General features: G+C 42.6%; 1 long non-coding RNA gene across 1 annotated transcript; it reads left to right on the top strand.

Annotated features, from left to right (window-relative positions):
* The first annotated feature begins 2201 nt into the window (after nucleotides 1–2201).
* On the top strand, nucleotides 2202–15856 carry LOC134347646 (uncharacterized). Its single transcript, XR_010018220.1, has 3 exons — nucleotides 2202–2290; nucleotides 5205–5402; nucleotides 15598–15856. It is a non-coding gene; the product is annotated as an uncharacterized LOC134347646 (long non-coding RNA).
* The last annotated feature ends 449 nt before the right edge of the window (nucleotides 15857–16305 follow it).

Raw genomic sequence — 16305 nt, 5'->3', positions numbered from 1 at the left:
ATTGAGATCCTTTCGGAGGAAGAGGCCTGCTCAACCCAACATTACGTGACATTGTATATGCTAAAGATGCAAAAGAACAATTCTATAGTTACAATTTATCTACAATGCTTCCTTTGAATAACATATAACTTTTACACCTCCTTCTTCACACACGCACTCCAGACACCCAAAATGAATGTTAATCCCCATTGTCTGGTTTTTCAATTAATAGTGCTAGGAACCTGTTGTCCAGAGCTGCATTAAAAATTTGATCTACAGTCCATATTCAGATCTAAAGGTTGGTGGCCAAAGTTAGTTGCTGAAGTTCATATTTTGCTATACACCAATGTCCAGAATATACTCTAACAGTCCCTCCTCTTAGCCCTACTGGACAAAAATATATTTGTACCAGGAAAGGACAACTTTAAAGAGGATCGACTGAAATAGGGCAGCAGAAATGCCCTGCTTTGGAACCCTGCCAATTAATCTATGTGTGTCTACATCCACCCTATTATCCCTAATGGTGACCGAAAAGGTGCTAAGCAGAGTTCGTTCCAGAAATTTGGCCAACAGTCTTTAACCTGCAGATTTGTCATTCGTCTGCCTGTTGCCGCCTTCCCTGCTGGCCAAATGCAGTTTAATCACCTTCTTTACTTTCACCCCTTTATTCTCTGATTGCTGAAATGCTAGAACTCTGCAATGGCTACCAGTGGTTTCTCTCTTTCCAAAGGCACCAGTAAGGTAAATGTATCAGTCTCACAGGCCCTGTTATCAATGTACAGGAAGGTTGCGGCTATCTCTGTTTGAATGATTGTAAGGACCTCTCTCCAGTGGCACCTCCTTCCAGACTGTCCAATCAATTGCTGGCCCAATTGCTGAAAGAGCCCAGCTCACTTATATTCACTCCTCATTCAGGAAGTGATCACCTTCAGATGCTGTGTGCAATTTCTTCTCTTTCTCAGTCTGCCATGCCATCAAAGTTGTGGAACCTGTTGTCTCTGCTGTAACTTGGATCCCTTCCCATCTCTTCTCCCCAATATCTTTTTTATTCTACGCTTTACCACTAATCATCCAACTCCAGCAACCAGCCTTCATTACAGAATACCGTCACCATTACATTTTAACATGCTATTCACGACTTGCTGTTGCGCTTTCTCAGTGTACTCTGCCTTCATGTTTGCTGTGGGTCTGCTTCCCTCAGGTATGGTGCAGCCGGCTGGTGTTCATTACTTGGGTTCTCTGCAATGACACTGATACTGGATAGATTTGATATCCCACGCTGTCTGTGGGGCTGACAAGAAGGTGAGTAGCACATTTTAACCCAAGTCCAGTGTTTCCTTCGGCTGACTCGCTGAGTCTGCACACAGACACACGTGTCATTTGTCAAAAGTACCATCTGTTATCCTATCCATCTGGGAGCAAACCCTGCCTTGTCAGGCAGCACCCTTGCTGTGACTTCGTCACCTGGCTATCTTTTCGCCCTCCAGTTCTCTTTGATCAGCAATGTGCTGCTGTTGTTTTCCTTGGTCCTTCAAGACTTTACCCCAGTTACAGCGGTCCCTCACAGCTCCATGTAACCTTACTAAATTGACAGTTGTAGTTTCATCTTGTACTTTTGCTGCCCTCCTCACAGCGACGTCTGCCCATTCGTTCCCTTTCAGCTCCTTACTATCCTCTTTCTGGTGAGCCCTTACTTCAATCACTGCTACCTCCTCAGGCAGGGGCACTATTTCTAACAGCTCCTGACTGTGTTTAGCCGTGACCCTTGGGACCACCCAACATGATTCCCACACATTGCCCTGTCTCTCCTCCTTGCCTGGGGTTGCTGTCTCTCTGTGGGCCATGTTATCTGCTTTGCATGTCACACATGTCCACTGCCCCTGTCTTGTCCATGTTATTTCTCCTTTTCCTGAGCCTATAATAGCTCCTGCCTGGCTCAGTGTGTCTGTCCCCAGGATAGTACCTTCATTGTTAGGGCACACTCAGAAACCTACAGGAAGTTGCACTCGCTCAGTCTGAAGTACCTGGGGCTGACTTCTCTCTGCCCTCATTGTTTCACCTCCTGCAATGGTAATGTAAATCACCTCGCCAGTCATGAGCAAGGGTAGATCAGATATCAATGCTGCCAATCCCGTGTCCACTAACATTTCACATTGCTGGCCCCCTAATAAACCTCTTGTGTACATCTGTGGATGTCCATCACTGGCAATAGAGGTGGCTGTCAGCTGTTTGCCTGACCTCTCCAGCTCAACAACCTGGTCAACAGTCAAATCGGGAATAGAGGGCACTGCTTTAGATTCTGTCTGCTTTGGTGAGTGATTTTCACACTTCTCTGTTTTTAGGACACTACCTCAAACCTTGGCCTGAGAAGCCATAGCTGTAACAAATCATCTCCATTACCCCTCGTCTATTCCTTTTACAGCAGTTCCTTGCTATGTACCCCAGCTTCTGGCACACAATGCAAGTTCTCTGTGACGTCACTGCAGCTACATTCTCTACAGCCTCTTTACAACTTCTCTTCCCCCTCCTCTGGTCTATATCACTGGCCCATGACACTATCGCAGAGTAGGTTGATCCCACTGCTGTCCCCAAATCTAAAACTTTCTGGGCTGAGCTCAGGCCTTCCTTTAGCATTTTGAGGAAGACTGGGTCATCCACCTCTGGATTGTCCAAGCCTGAATACTCCTCTTACATTTGCTATTTACATTCTTCATATCCATGGCTGGCTCACCAGTTCTCTGAATCACTGACATTATCATTCCGCCATTACTCTCACCTCCCCCCAGTCGCTGCCTCACTTTCCCCTTCTCTTCATTGCTGATGTTCCCTGTACTTGCCCATGGTACCATCCTGCACCCCCTGGGCCATACTGTCCCACATATTTCTCGAGCACTTCGCTTTTACCAACACGTGTGTATCTTCAGGGTGCTTCTGGTGAATTGAAGCATTTGCTCAAGCTTGCACCAGAATTCTGAATTCCCACATGTGACTTTAAATGAGAGCAACTCTGACAAAATGCCCTGCTCCTCCCCGGGGGTGAAGAGCTCATGAATAGTTGTAATCAAGTTTAAGTGGTGGCTTGGGTCATCGGGACCTTACATCGCTTGACCTCAATAGTGACCTCCTGACAGATATATCTGTGTCAGACCTCTCCCTGAAATATCTCTACACTACACAAAATATAAATGATGGATACAAGTTAAACAGTATACACGTAAAACTTCAGAGTATGTACTCCATAATCTGCCACTTATGCATGTCTGAATTCAAAATGTCTGTTGTATTCCTTTGCATCTAATTGTTACATCAAGGCACACGTACACATACACAAACACTGGCAAATGCATCTGCCAAAATACAGTTCCCAGAGCAAGCATACACAGCCTCACTGGCACCCCGAACCTTCAGTAACTACCCTTCAAAACTGGTGGCCCCATCCCACCAAATTTACGCACAAAGTTAGTCGCTTACATAAACACCAATGCACACACACACACCACGCTATTTTTATATCTACCAGTTCATCTGTCCGCCATGTTTGTGATACCTCATGATTCCATAGCCACTGACCCAAATAGGCCCAAGTGTGAGTGCTAATTTTAAAAATACTCACCCACTTACACTGCTGAGATCACTGGCCACACGATGGGTCGCAAGAAGGCATCCCAGACAAGCCCCCAAATGTTGTAAAGTGAACAAAGTCACTGGACAGATGCAGCTGGCAGATATGAAGTAGTCTTTTATTTAACAACATGATTTTATATGCTAATGATGAAAAAGTACAATTCTGTATCTACAGCACTTCCTTTAAATTACATATGACTTTCACACCTCCTTCTTCACATTCCAGACAACCAAAATGAATGTTTATCCACATTGTTTTTTTTCCAATTAACAGCTCTGGGAACCTGCTGTCCAGAGCTGCATTTTAAATTTAATCTACAATCAATATTCAAGTTTGTTGCTGGAGTTAATATTTGGCTGTACACCCTAAATCCAGAATATGCTCCAACAGGGAATGCTGAGGCTACAATGTGGAAGCTGAACCAGATTCATCCAGTGAGATATCCACTCCTGATTATGTATTATTTTGTTTTTAAGCCAGTTTAGCCCTCAGTTTTGATAGCAAAAGAACAGTATTTTTGTGCATAGTGCAACTGAGCTCCTTAATAATACCAGATTTCTATTCCAGCAATTATTGAGGAAGCTATCTGTACTCCCTGGGTTACAGCTCATTCTGAGTTCATCATTTGATGTTTGAACCTGGTGATGTTTCTTTTGTAATCTGCCCTTCATCTCACTCTCTGCTAACCACATGCTTTTTGCAAAACATTTGACCATTTTGATTGGATGCAGATGTAGAAATCACTCCCGGATATGAATCATTCTTTGAGTCCACAAATGCTTCAGCCTAGGAACTCATGTACCAGATAGTCCATGTCTAAACCATCAAGCATTTCTATTAGACTGCAGTCTACATCGCTTCTCTACTTGTCCATTATTTTATTTGTAAACCACCTGAACCTCCTAAGAAATCTCACATCTGCCATCATCTTTCAACTTTCAGATTCAGATTTATTTATCATACGTACATCAAAACATGCAGTGAAATGTGTCATTAGTGCTAACAACCAAAAGACCCAACAAAGTACTTGTTGAATGCCTGTCTGTGTGGTCTGTAGTAGTACTGTAATCACTCAAGTCGAGAGTGATGTTCTTCTATTGCTGGGTCCTGTTGAAGCCAATCTGGGATCCACATATTCTGATGAAGTGTGAGCAAGACTAAATGGTGGCTGTGATTAGTGGTTGGGTCTTTTGGTTTTTCAGTCTCTCCTTTCACAGCTGCCCACCACTTGGTCTCCGTGGCATAGCAGAGGTCGTTCTCATGTAGCATAGCTCCCCCTTGAACAGATCTCCTTCGGGTGTAGCTATTGATGTAATATCTTCTCAGTTATTTGATGTTATATTGAATTTCTTCAGGCTGATTTTGAGGTCGGCTTCTTTCAGTATGCTGGTGTTAGTGTGTCTTTTTTTCCAGCTGATCCTCAGAATCTTTCATAGGGATCTGCGGTGGATTGGTCCAGGGCTCCTACTGTCTGCAGTAGGTGGTCCATGACTCAGCTCCACACAGTAATGTAGGAAGGATGATTGCTCCATAAACCAAAAGTTTTGTTTGGACCTGCAGGTCTCGGTCTTTAAAGACTCTTCTCCTTAATCTTGCATAGGTTTCCCGAGCACTACTCAAAGTGGTAGTTGACCTCTGAATCAATGTCTGATTGCGTGGATAACAGGCAAAGGAAGCTGGAGAGATCAGAATAGCATCGTAACATTACAGCTTCTCTTTGATGCTTGACAAAATGTATCTGATGTTTGAATCAGCAGAGGATACATTGCAAGCAACAGACTGCAATAAGGAGGAAAAGGTGCTGTGCATGTGTATATGTTTTCGTACATGTGTGAATGTGTTTGAACCTGCATGCTCATGTGTGTAATACATTTGTTTGCACGTGTGTGCCTCTGTGTCTCTGTGCATCTGTGTGTATGTGTATATGTGTCTCTGATAGTGCTGCATGGGTGTGCTGTGTTGGGAAGGTAGGCAGGGGATTATGCTGGAGATCTTTATACATTCATGATGCTTTCCAATGCATACAGGCAACCTGCATGTCCCTAAAAAATAATCCACATTGTGATTTTTCACTATGAGAAGCTGCATCATCTGTGCATGCGTCAAAAACTGTTGACTTGGAAAAATTGCGTTGATTTACTTACTTTGTTTGACATAAACTCCATGAGAGCAAATTTTATTCTGTACCTCTGTTTTCTGAGTGATGATTTGAGAATACTGGAAGGGTGAATTTCCATGACCCAAGCAGCTTTAACATGGGGGCTGCCTGCATCTGACTGGATTTCCGAGATCATGTTCCTCTCTGTGTTCACTTTGTCTCTACCAAGCCGCCTCATGGCCAATGCCCCAGAATCCCCCTCATGACTTACTGACTGACATGGTGAGCTGATATTCTTTCCAGTCTTATCAAATTCTGACAGGAGCCACTGACTAAAAATTGGGAGCAGATTTCCTGGCCTTCTTAAGTCAAGGATATCAGAATCAGAATCAATTTTATTGCCACTAACATGTCATGAAAGTTGTTGTTTTGTGGCAGCAGTACAGTGCAAGACACAAAAATTACTATGAAACAAAAAGGTAAATAAATAACTCATGCAAAGAAGGAATAACGAGTTTATTGGGGTGAACTGTAGTTAACACAGGCAAAGGATCAAATAGGGGATGCATCGGTGTGCGACAAAACCAACTGCTTTCATCCATGTGGCAAAATATCCAAGACTGTTCACTGGAGTGTGATTGGATAAAAATAAACACATTAAGCCAAACATTAGGACAACGATACAGAGGTTGAAATAAACATGGAGCAGCCCAGAGATTTGGGGAAGGAATCCCAGAAAACCAGGTCCAGCTTACTCTTCATTCTGCCATCACTATCGAGCCAGCTAATCAACGCTAGCTCAATGGGAGGGGCATGCCGGGAGCAGCAGCAGGCGTTCTATAAGTGGCAACGTGTGTGCTAAATACCAATGGACAAAGCTATCTTACAGGCCCAAACTACCACATCTAGTCATGAATGAGGGTGGACACTTCAAAAGCTAATGGAAGGAGATTCCAAGATTATCCCATCCTCTATGACAGTGGGCCCAGTGGGCAAGGGCGTGAGAAAAGTCTGAAGAATTCGCAACCATGTTTGTTCAAGAGTGCTGAGTGGATTTTCTATCCTGCTTCCTCCCGACATTGCCACTGTCACAAAAGCCAGACTCCTTCCACGTTGATTAACTCCGTGTGATATCAAGAGATGGCTGGGAGCACTGAATAGATCAATGGCTGCGGTACAATGGATGTTCCAGCAGTAGTTCTGTAAACCTGTGTCCCAAGCTAGCTGCATCTCAAGCCATACTGTCCCAGTAAAGTTTTCAACACTGGCATCTCCCCAGCAAGATGAAACATTGCCCTAGTATGTCCTGTTCACTGTAACTAGAGCAAATCTATTCTGGCTGATTACTGACCAATCAGTCTACCCTCAGTTATCACAAAAATGATGGAAAGTGAAATCAGCTGCCCTTAAGCATCAGTCACTCACCAATAAGAACTCCCCCTGTGCTTGGGGCTGCGAAAGTGCAGTGGAGCTCCACAGCACCGTCAGTAACCTTGAAGTTAACAATCCTGATGTTTTCTTCATTGTTGCTGGTGACTTCAATCATGCCAACTTAAAAACAATCCTGCCAAAGTTCTACCAGCATGTCAGCTTAGCAACCGAAGAAGAGAGTATAATAGACCTGGTCTACACCAACATTTGTGGAGCCTACATGACTGCCTTCTGCCCTCATCTCAGATACTCAGACCACGTATCCATTTTGCTAATCTCTGCAGGCAAACCACTGGCTAAGTAAGTCAGAGCAGTTCACAAGGAGGTCAGGATGTGGCCAGAAGGTGCCACCTCAGTACTGATTGTGTAGAGATCAGGCAAAGGGAGCCGGAGAGATCAGAATGGCATCGTAACATTGCAGCTTCTCTTTGATGCTTGACAAAATGTATCTGATATTTGAATCAGTAGAGGATGCGTTGTAAACAACAGACTGCAATAAGCAGGAAAAGGTGGTTAGCCATGATCATCATGTCAACATTGATGAGGATGTGGGATCGGTGACTGGCCACGTAAAAAATGCATTGTGGGTGTTACCATGATTAAACGCTACACAGCCAGGGTAATCCAGAAACAATGGCTGACTGCAGAGGTTTGCGCACTGCTCAGGGATCAGGACACTCCTTCAGATCGGGGGAATAGGACAACTCTAAGGTCTCCATGAGCCACGCTGTCACGGAAGGCTAAGTGAAAGTACTCACAGAAAATTCACAGACACCTTTGTGACGCCAGGGTTATGTGGCACCCTGTGTGTTAATGACAGTGACACCTCCCTTCCTGATAAGCTGAGTGCCTTCTGGGCACGATTTCTGGCATGTGTTCACGCTGCTGACTACGACTGCACTGCCAGACCCATCTCAACCGCATAGTCAAGCTTGCTGATGATACAACAGTGGTTAGACGCATCAGCAACAATGATGAGGCAGTTTGAGATGGATCTGGAGTACAATCCTGAGTCAGCAGCATGAACATGAGCCTGCAAGAAAAACAAGCTGAGTTTCAGTGTGGACAAGACAAGCTAGATGATTGTGGACTTCAGAAAGACGCAGGACCACCACTCTCCATTGCACATCAATGAATCTGCTGAAGAGAGAGGCACAAAGTTCCCTGGTGTGCACATAATGGAGGATCTAACCTGGACCCACGACACCCTCTCAAGGCAGAGCGGTGTCTGCAGATTCTGAGCAGACTGAGATGTACAAGTCATTCATCCTAATACCTTTCTACAGGAGCATCATCGAGAGTGTCGTGACTGGCTGCATCATTTTGTGCTATAGAAACTGCAAGGCCAACGGACTGCAAGACCCTACAGAGAATAGTAAACGCTGCCAAGAAGATCATCAGGTCTCCCTCCCCCCATTTGTGACACTTACCGGGAACGTTGCAGACGAAGGGCCCAAAACATTGGAGAGCATCCCTACCACCCATCCCACAACCTCTTTGACCCACTCCTATCAGAAAGGAGGTACAGGATCATCAGGACTAGAACTATCAAACTGGGTAGCAGCTTCTTCCCTCAGGCCGTGAGACTAATGAATGTCCTGCCAGCACTGAGGTCTCGTCACGAGGACAGAAAGCTGTTTATTGGACTGTTTACTTTTTACTATTTACCTGTTCTGTGCTCTCTATGCACTTAGAATGATACTTTACTAACTTATTTGTGGTAATATTTTGTTTTATATGCTGTATGTGACATGTGTTTTGTGGATGCATTGTTGTGGTCTGGAGGAATGTTATTTTGTTTGTTTGTATATATGTACAGTCAGATGACAATAAATTTGAACTTCATAACCTTTCCATTCGTAATCAGTTTGAGTCTTGTGAAAACTACTCAGAACTTATCCTGGCCCACAATACAGTAGGACATTCAGATCCTTTTTTTTATTTCTAAATTTTCATGGAATTCATGGAGAATCTATTGCATTGATATGATTTCGCTTCCACTTCAAAGTGCAAAGTCAGATTCAAAGCAGTTACATAGCATACCAATAGAGGGCAGTACAGCCCCTTGGTCAGAAAGTGCACAGAGTTCTGGGAGGATTTATCCACTGGAAATGCTACAATGTAGTGACTTTCTGGGTTCTTTTTAAAAATGGCCTGGAACAATCATCAGTCAGTTAGATATCGGGAAATACTGCATCTTAATTTTTATAATGCTGTAATTAAATGCTGCATTGCAATTTTTATCAATGCAATGAAGAAAATATCCTATCTTTATGTATAATGACTTGCTGTGGCAACTGCTCTGCATGTAACAGCAAGAAACTGCAGAAAGTTGTGGACACAGCTCAACGCCTCAGTAAAGCGGCCAGCATAATCAAGCAATTCACCCACTCCGGACACTCCATCTTCTCCCCTCTTCCATTGATTAGCTTCATTTGTCACGTACACATTGAAACCTCGAAACACACAGTGAAATGTGTCATCTGCGTCAATGACCAACAGAGTTCAAGGACGTGCTGGGGGCAGCCCACAAGTGTTGCTATGCTTCCAGCACCAATGTAGCATGCCCACGACTCACTAACTTTGACCAACTCTTCTGAGATTTGGGAGCAAACCAGAGCAGCTGGAGTAAACCCACATGATCACGGGGAGAGCGTACAAACTCCTGACAGGCAGTGGCGGGATAGAACTCGGTCACCGGTGCTGTAGCAGTGCCACGCTGACCAGGCTGTCCCTTGCAAAAGTTACAAGAGCCTGAAAGTGCATACCTCCAGGCTCAAGGACAGCTTCAACTCTGCTGTTATAAGACTATTAGGTAGTTTCCTAGTACAATAAATTGGATTGTGGATCTTTCAGTCTACCTTGTTATGAGTTTGCACCTCATTGTTTACCTGTCTGTAGCTGTTACATTATGTCTGCATTCTGTTATTGTTTTATCTTGTTCTAGCTCAATGCACTGCTGTGATTGAATCCCTACAAACAATAGGCAAGACAAGCTTTTCACTGTACCTCGGGACACATGATAACAATAAATCAATTCTGATCCAATTGTAATACTCCTGGTAAAGCTGGGAGTCCTCTGAATGCCCTGTCTGTTCTGTTGGGATGGCAGTGACTGTGCTACTACTGGAATTGTTGATCTGAAGGAGAGGGGAGTCAGAAGCAGAAGCTGGGACTGTGTCAGGAGATATTTCAATGGAAGAGCAAAACATAGCAGATGATGGCATTCGACAGGTCAGGCAATGTCTGTGGAGACATTGAGCTCTGCTTCCTCTCCACAGGTGAAGCCTGACCTGGTAGGAGTCTCCAGCATTTTCTGCATTAGTTTTGTATATTTTACTTTAAGACATTTGTCAGAAATTACCCTGGTCGTGTTATTCACAAGGGAGTTGCAGCAGCGTCTTTATGTTCTCAGAAGGTTAAGGTGGTTTGGCTTGTCACTGAACACTCTAGCAAACTTCTGTACATGTACCATTGAAAGCATCCTGATCAGTTTCATCACTGCCTGGCACAGCGATTCAAAGGGACAGGAACACGAGAAGCTGCAGGGAGGAAGTGGATTCATGGAAGCATCGCTGGTTATCAAAATTCTCACCATCTGGGCCATGCCATCTTCCTGCTGCTACCATCAAGCAAGAAGTATCATAATAATAATAATAATGATAAGTACTTTATTGATACCGAATGGGAAATTCTTTCGTTACAGCAGCAACATTTAAAAACACACTTAGCAGCAGCTTAACTAATAATAAAGTACAGAATAATAATATAGAAACATAGAAACATAGAAAATAGGTGCAGGAGTAGGCCATTCGGCCCTTCGGGCCTGCACCGCCATTTATTATGATCATGGCTGATCATCCAACTCAGAACCCCGCCCCAGCCTTCCCTCCATACCCCCTGACCCCTGTAGCCACAATAATAGACAACAATAATTTACCAATGTGCAATAATAATGTACAAAATGATATAAAACAGACACTATTGGACTATTACGTGTGATCTCCGGTCGCACAGAGATGAACAGTTGTATATGCTTATTGCATATATCAGAATCAGAATCCGGTTTATTATCACTGGCATGTGATGTGAAATTTGTTAACTTAGCTGCAGCAGTTCAATGCAATACATAATCTAGCAGAAAGAAAAAAATAATAAATAAAATAAAACATAATAAATAAACAAGTAATCAATTACATATATTGAACAGATTATTAAAAAAATGTGCAAAAACAGAAATACTGTATATTGAAAAAGTCAGGTAGTGTCCAAAGCTTCGAAGTCCATTTAGGAATCCGATGGCAGAGCGGAAGAAGCTGTTCCTGAGTCGCTGAGTGTTGTGCCTTCAGGCTTCTGTATCTCCTACCTGATGGTAACAGTGAGAAAAGGGCATGCCCTGGGTGCTGGAGGTCTTTAATAATGGACACTGCCTTTCTGAGATACCGCTTCCTAAAAATGTCCTGGATACTTTGTAGGCTAGTACCCAAGATGGAGTCGACTAGACTTACAACCTTCTGCAGCTGTTTTCACTCCTGTATAGTAGCCTCTTTACACCAGACAGTGATGCAGCCCGAATGCGCTTCACAGTGCAACTATAGAAGTTTTTAAACATATTGTTGACATGCCAAATCACTTCAAACTCCTAACCACTGTCATGCCTCCTTTATGACTAATCAATATGTTGGGACCAGGTTAGATCCTCTGAGATCTTGACACCCAGGAACTTGAAGCTGCTCACTCTCTCTACTTCTGATCTCTCTATGAGGATTGGCATGTGATCCTTCGTCTTACCCTTCCTGAAGTCCACAATCAGCTCTTTTGTCTTACTAGCATCGAGTGCCAGATTGTTGCTGCGGCACCATTCCACTGGTTGGCATATCTCACTCCTGTAAACACTCTCGTCACCACCTGAGATTCTACCAACAATGGTTGTATCATCCGCAAATTTGTAGATAGTGTCTGAGCTATGCCTAGCTACACAGTATACAGGGAGTAGAGCAATGGGCTAAGCACACACCCCTGAGGTGCGCCAGTGTTGACCGTCAGCAAAGAGAATATGTTATCACCAATCCACACAGACTGTGGTCTTCAGGTTAGGAAGTCGAGGATCCAATTACAGAGGGAGCTACAGAGGCCCAGGTCCTGCAACTTCTCAATTAGGATTGTGGGAATGATGGTATTAAATGCTGAACTATAGTCGATGAACAGCATCCTGATGTAGGCGTTTGTGTTGTCTAGGTAGTCTAAAGCCGTGTGAAGAGTCATGGAGATTGTATCTGCCATTGACCTATTGTGATGACAGGCAAGTTGCAATGGGTCCAGGTCATTGCTGAGGTAAGAGTTCAGTCTAGTCATAATCTACCTCTCAAAGCATTTCATCACTGTCGATGTGAGTGCTACCAGGCGATAGTCATTAAGGCAGCCCACATTATTCTTCTTTGGCACTGGTATAATTGTTGCCTTCTTGAAGCAAGCGGGAACTTCTGCCTGTAGCAGTGAGAGGTTGAAAATGTCCTTGAATACTCCTGCTAGTTGGCTGGCACAGGTTTTCAAAGACATATAGAAGCCTGAAGTCCCACATCACCTGGTTCAAGAACAGTTACTTCCCTTCAAACATTATGGTTTAGCAACACTATGACCAATTTCAACACTGTGCACTAAAATGGACTTTTTTTGTTCGAATTATGTTCTTTCTTGTAAAGATTTTGCATAATTTACATTTACTTTATGTTTTTCTTATGAATGTTGTATCTGAAATGCTGCTGCAAGAAAGTTTTTCATTGCATGTGCTTCTGTCATATGACAATAAGTCTCAACTTCGATTTTGCTTACACAGAATGGTGTGGGACTGGCTTGGTGGATGGTCACTGGGGGCAGTTGGATGGGAAGTGAAGAAGAAGAAGAAGAAGAAGAAAGCCCTGAACTCCAAGTGGAGTCATCGGGATGTCGTCATGATGGCTTTTTTTTAGCAGGCTTTCTTATTTTTATGAGGCTGAGTTATTAGCTCGACACTCAATCTGGCACTGATGGAAAGCGTGCAAGGGAGTCGGTAGCATTCGAACTCGGGAGCCTTCGCTCCAAAGTCCAGCGCTGATGCCACTACGCCACCAGCCGGCTAACATGGGAAGTGAGGAGATGTGTAAAGTCTGGCACTCACTTTCCACTTCACTATGCTCTATTGAAGTGAGGACGAAATATGCTGGGAGTCAGCTCTCTGGGATCACAATATGGGACACTAGGAACTAGGGAATTCACCCACACAAAGTGGCAATGCTGGGATCATTCACCCCCGAGTACAGAGAATTGTGGGGATGGGATTTAATGAAGGGTTTCCAAATATTCTCCTATATTTGCTTTGAAAACTTTATTTTTAATGATAAGCATTTAAATTTGGACACATAATTCTTAACACATTTAACATTCATTGCATCTCCACAACTTACTAATGTAATAGATAGATAGATAAATAGATAGATAGATATACTTTATTGATCCCGAGGGAAATTGGGTTTTGTTACAGCTGCACCAACCAAGAATAGGGCATAAATATAGCAATGCAAAAACCACAAACAATCAAACAACAAAATGCAAACTATGCCAGATGGAAAATAAGTCCAGGACCAGTCTATTGGCTCAGGGTGTCTGACCCTCCACGGGAGGAGCTGCAAGTTCGATGGCCACAGACAGGAACGACAGGAATGGTATTAGGTTCACTGTCTGCAAAGCCCTAAACACAAAACAAGATTTTAAGCCCCTATCTGATACAGATATCTACAGGTACCTTCATTATAGGGATGTTATACTGTATTGACCTACTTTTCAAAGGCTAGTTTAATTTCCTGTGAACTCTCTGCAGCGAGGTATAGCTGCCAATGCCAACTGCCAACTGCCAACCTACTAAGGAGGAGATACTTCCAACTAATGAAGTAGTTTAAACACAGCTTATTCTGTTTTTAATGATACACATTTAAAATTAGACTGATAGTTCTTAACACATATTTAACATACATAGAAGTTTTCTAATTTCTAACAAGATTTCCAAACTACAAATGATTTAGAAGCTACAAATGATTTCCAAACACAGACCCAATTCATATGAACTAAACAAATATACAAATGAGTTGCAGACAAATGAGTGGTCTGTTGCAGCAACCAAAAGCCAAGGAATGAATTTTAGTTCTTTTTTTCTGTCAATCCATCTTTCTGTCACTATCCTTGCCACTCCTAACAATCCCCAATGCTTTCTAACATTAATACCATTTTTGTTGACATCATCTGCATATATGTTTCCCAGATATCTTTTCGGCGGCAAAGTAATTTACACAGATGGTCTAAAAACTCTGAGGACAATTGTGCCAATAACTTAGCTGTAGTTTCCTGGTTTAATGTAGGTCATTTAAGATAGCGGCATTGTCTTGCATTTGGATAACGCAGACAAGAAGTCTGATGGTCGCTTCACTTTGCAAATCACATCTCTTAGCAACCAGCCCAGATTTCCATAAGACCATAAGACAAAGGAGCAGAAGTCGGCCATTCGGCCCATCGAGTCTGCTCTGCCATTTTATCATGAGCTGATCCATTCTCCCATTTAGTCCCACTCCACCGCCTTCTCACCATAGCCTTTGATGCCCTGGCTACTCAGATACCTATCAATCTCTGCCTTAAATACACCCAATGACTTGGGCTCCACTGCTGCCGGTGGCAACAAATTCCATAGATTCACCACCCTCTGACTAAAAAAATTTCTTCGCATTTCTGTTCTGAATGGGCACCCTTCAATCCTTAAGTCATGCCCTCTCGTACTAGACCCCCCCATCATGGGAAACAACTTTGCCACATCCACTCTGTCCATGCCTTTCAACATTCGAAATGTTTCTGTGAGGTCTCCCCTCATTCTTCTAAACTCCAAGGAATACAGTCCAAGAGCTGACAAACGTTCCTCATATGTTAACCCTCTTATTCCCGGAATCATTCTAGTGATTCTTCTCTGTACCCTCTCCAACGTCAGCACATCCTTTCTTAAATTTCCTTTTAACTTCAGATTACTGCTTCTTATTTATATAATGACCTGAAGACTGGTTATTGCTTACAACAAGAAGTTAAGCAAGCAATATTTGTTAGGATTTTAACTTTGTCGCTAACAGCTCTGACCATTTGGAAAGATCATGCTGCTGAAATAAATAAATAATTTATATAATTTGGTATATTCAATTATATTTTATTCTATATAATATTTGTCTTTACTTATAAATTTTTAATTTTGTCTCACATTTTTATAACCATATTGATTTATTTTTACAATCTATGTAAACCACTTTGAGCCTGTGTCTTAATGTATGAAAAGTGTGTTATAAATAAAGTTTGTATTGTCATTAGTAGTAATAATAGTGGTATAAAACTACTAAGCCTCTTGGGTCCTGGAAAATGAATATCCATCACACTAACCCTAACCTCTATGTTTTAGGAATGTGGAAGGAAACTGGAGCACTTGGAGGAAACCCACTTGGTCATGGAGAGGACATACAAATTCCTTACGGACAGTGGAGGGAATGAGCACGGGTCACCGATGCTTTAATTGTATGACGTTAACTGCTACACAACTGTGCTGCATGCATCTCCTGGAGGATATTTCTACAATGGAAGTAAAAATCATTTATAATAACCTAGAATGTCAATTTATATGGAACTCCGATCCCCATATCCTGTTCCACTAATGAAGATCGACCATCTAAAATGTTAGTTCAGCTTTCCTCTCCATTGATGCTGTCTGACCTGTAGAGCATTTCATTAATACATTCTAAGTTAGAACTCCACATAATCTGACAATATTCAAGTTAGATTTAGAACTCTGCTTCATCTGATTTCTGCATTGTGTGGCCATTTTTTACAAAGCAAAACTTTTCTAAAAATTGTCTGAGCCAATTGAATTTAGATTTAGATAAAATTCTTCTGCATAGTCAAGCAGTAAACTCTTTTAAAGGAAATGAAAGAGATCTTCAGGATATGAGTTGCTTTCCGTAAGTACATATGAATGACTCATATTTCAAATTTAATTCTTCAATAACCACTACAACTATCTGTGGTTATGCTGACTAATGTAAATTTGATTGGGTAACTAAATCCTTATGTCCAAAAGCAGGCCACAAGCATATCCTGTTTACTGTGACTCCAG

The sequence above is a fragment of the Mobula hypostoma genome, chromosome 6 (assembly GCF_963921235.1).
Source record: "Mobula hypostoma chromosome 6, sMobHyp1.1, whole genome shotgun sequence".
Lineage (NCBI taxonomy): Eukaryota > Metazoa > Chordata > Chondrichthyes > Myliobatiformes > Myliobatidae > Mobula > Mobula hypostoma.
Note: the sequence above shows the minus strand (reverse complement) of the source record. Positions and strands in the feature narration are given on the sequence as shown.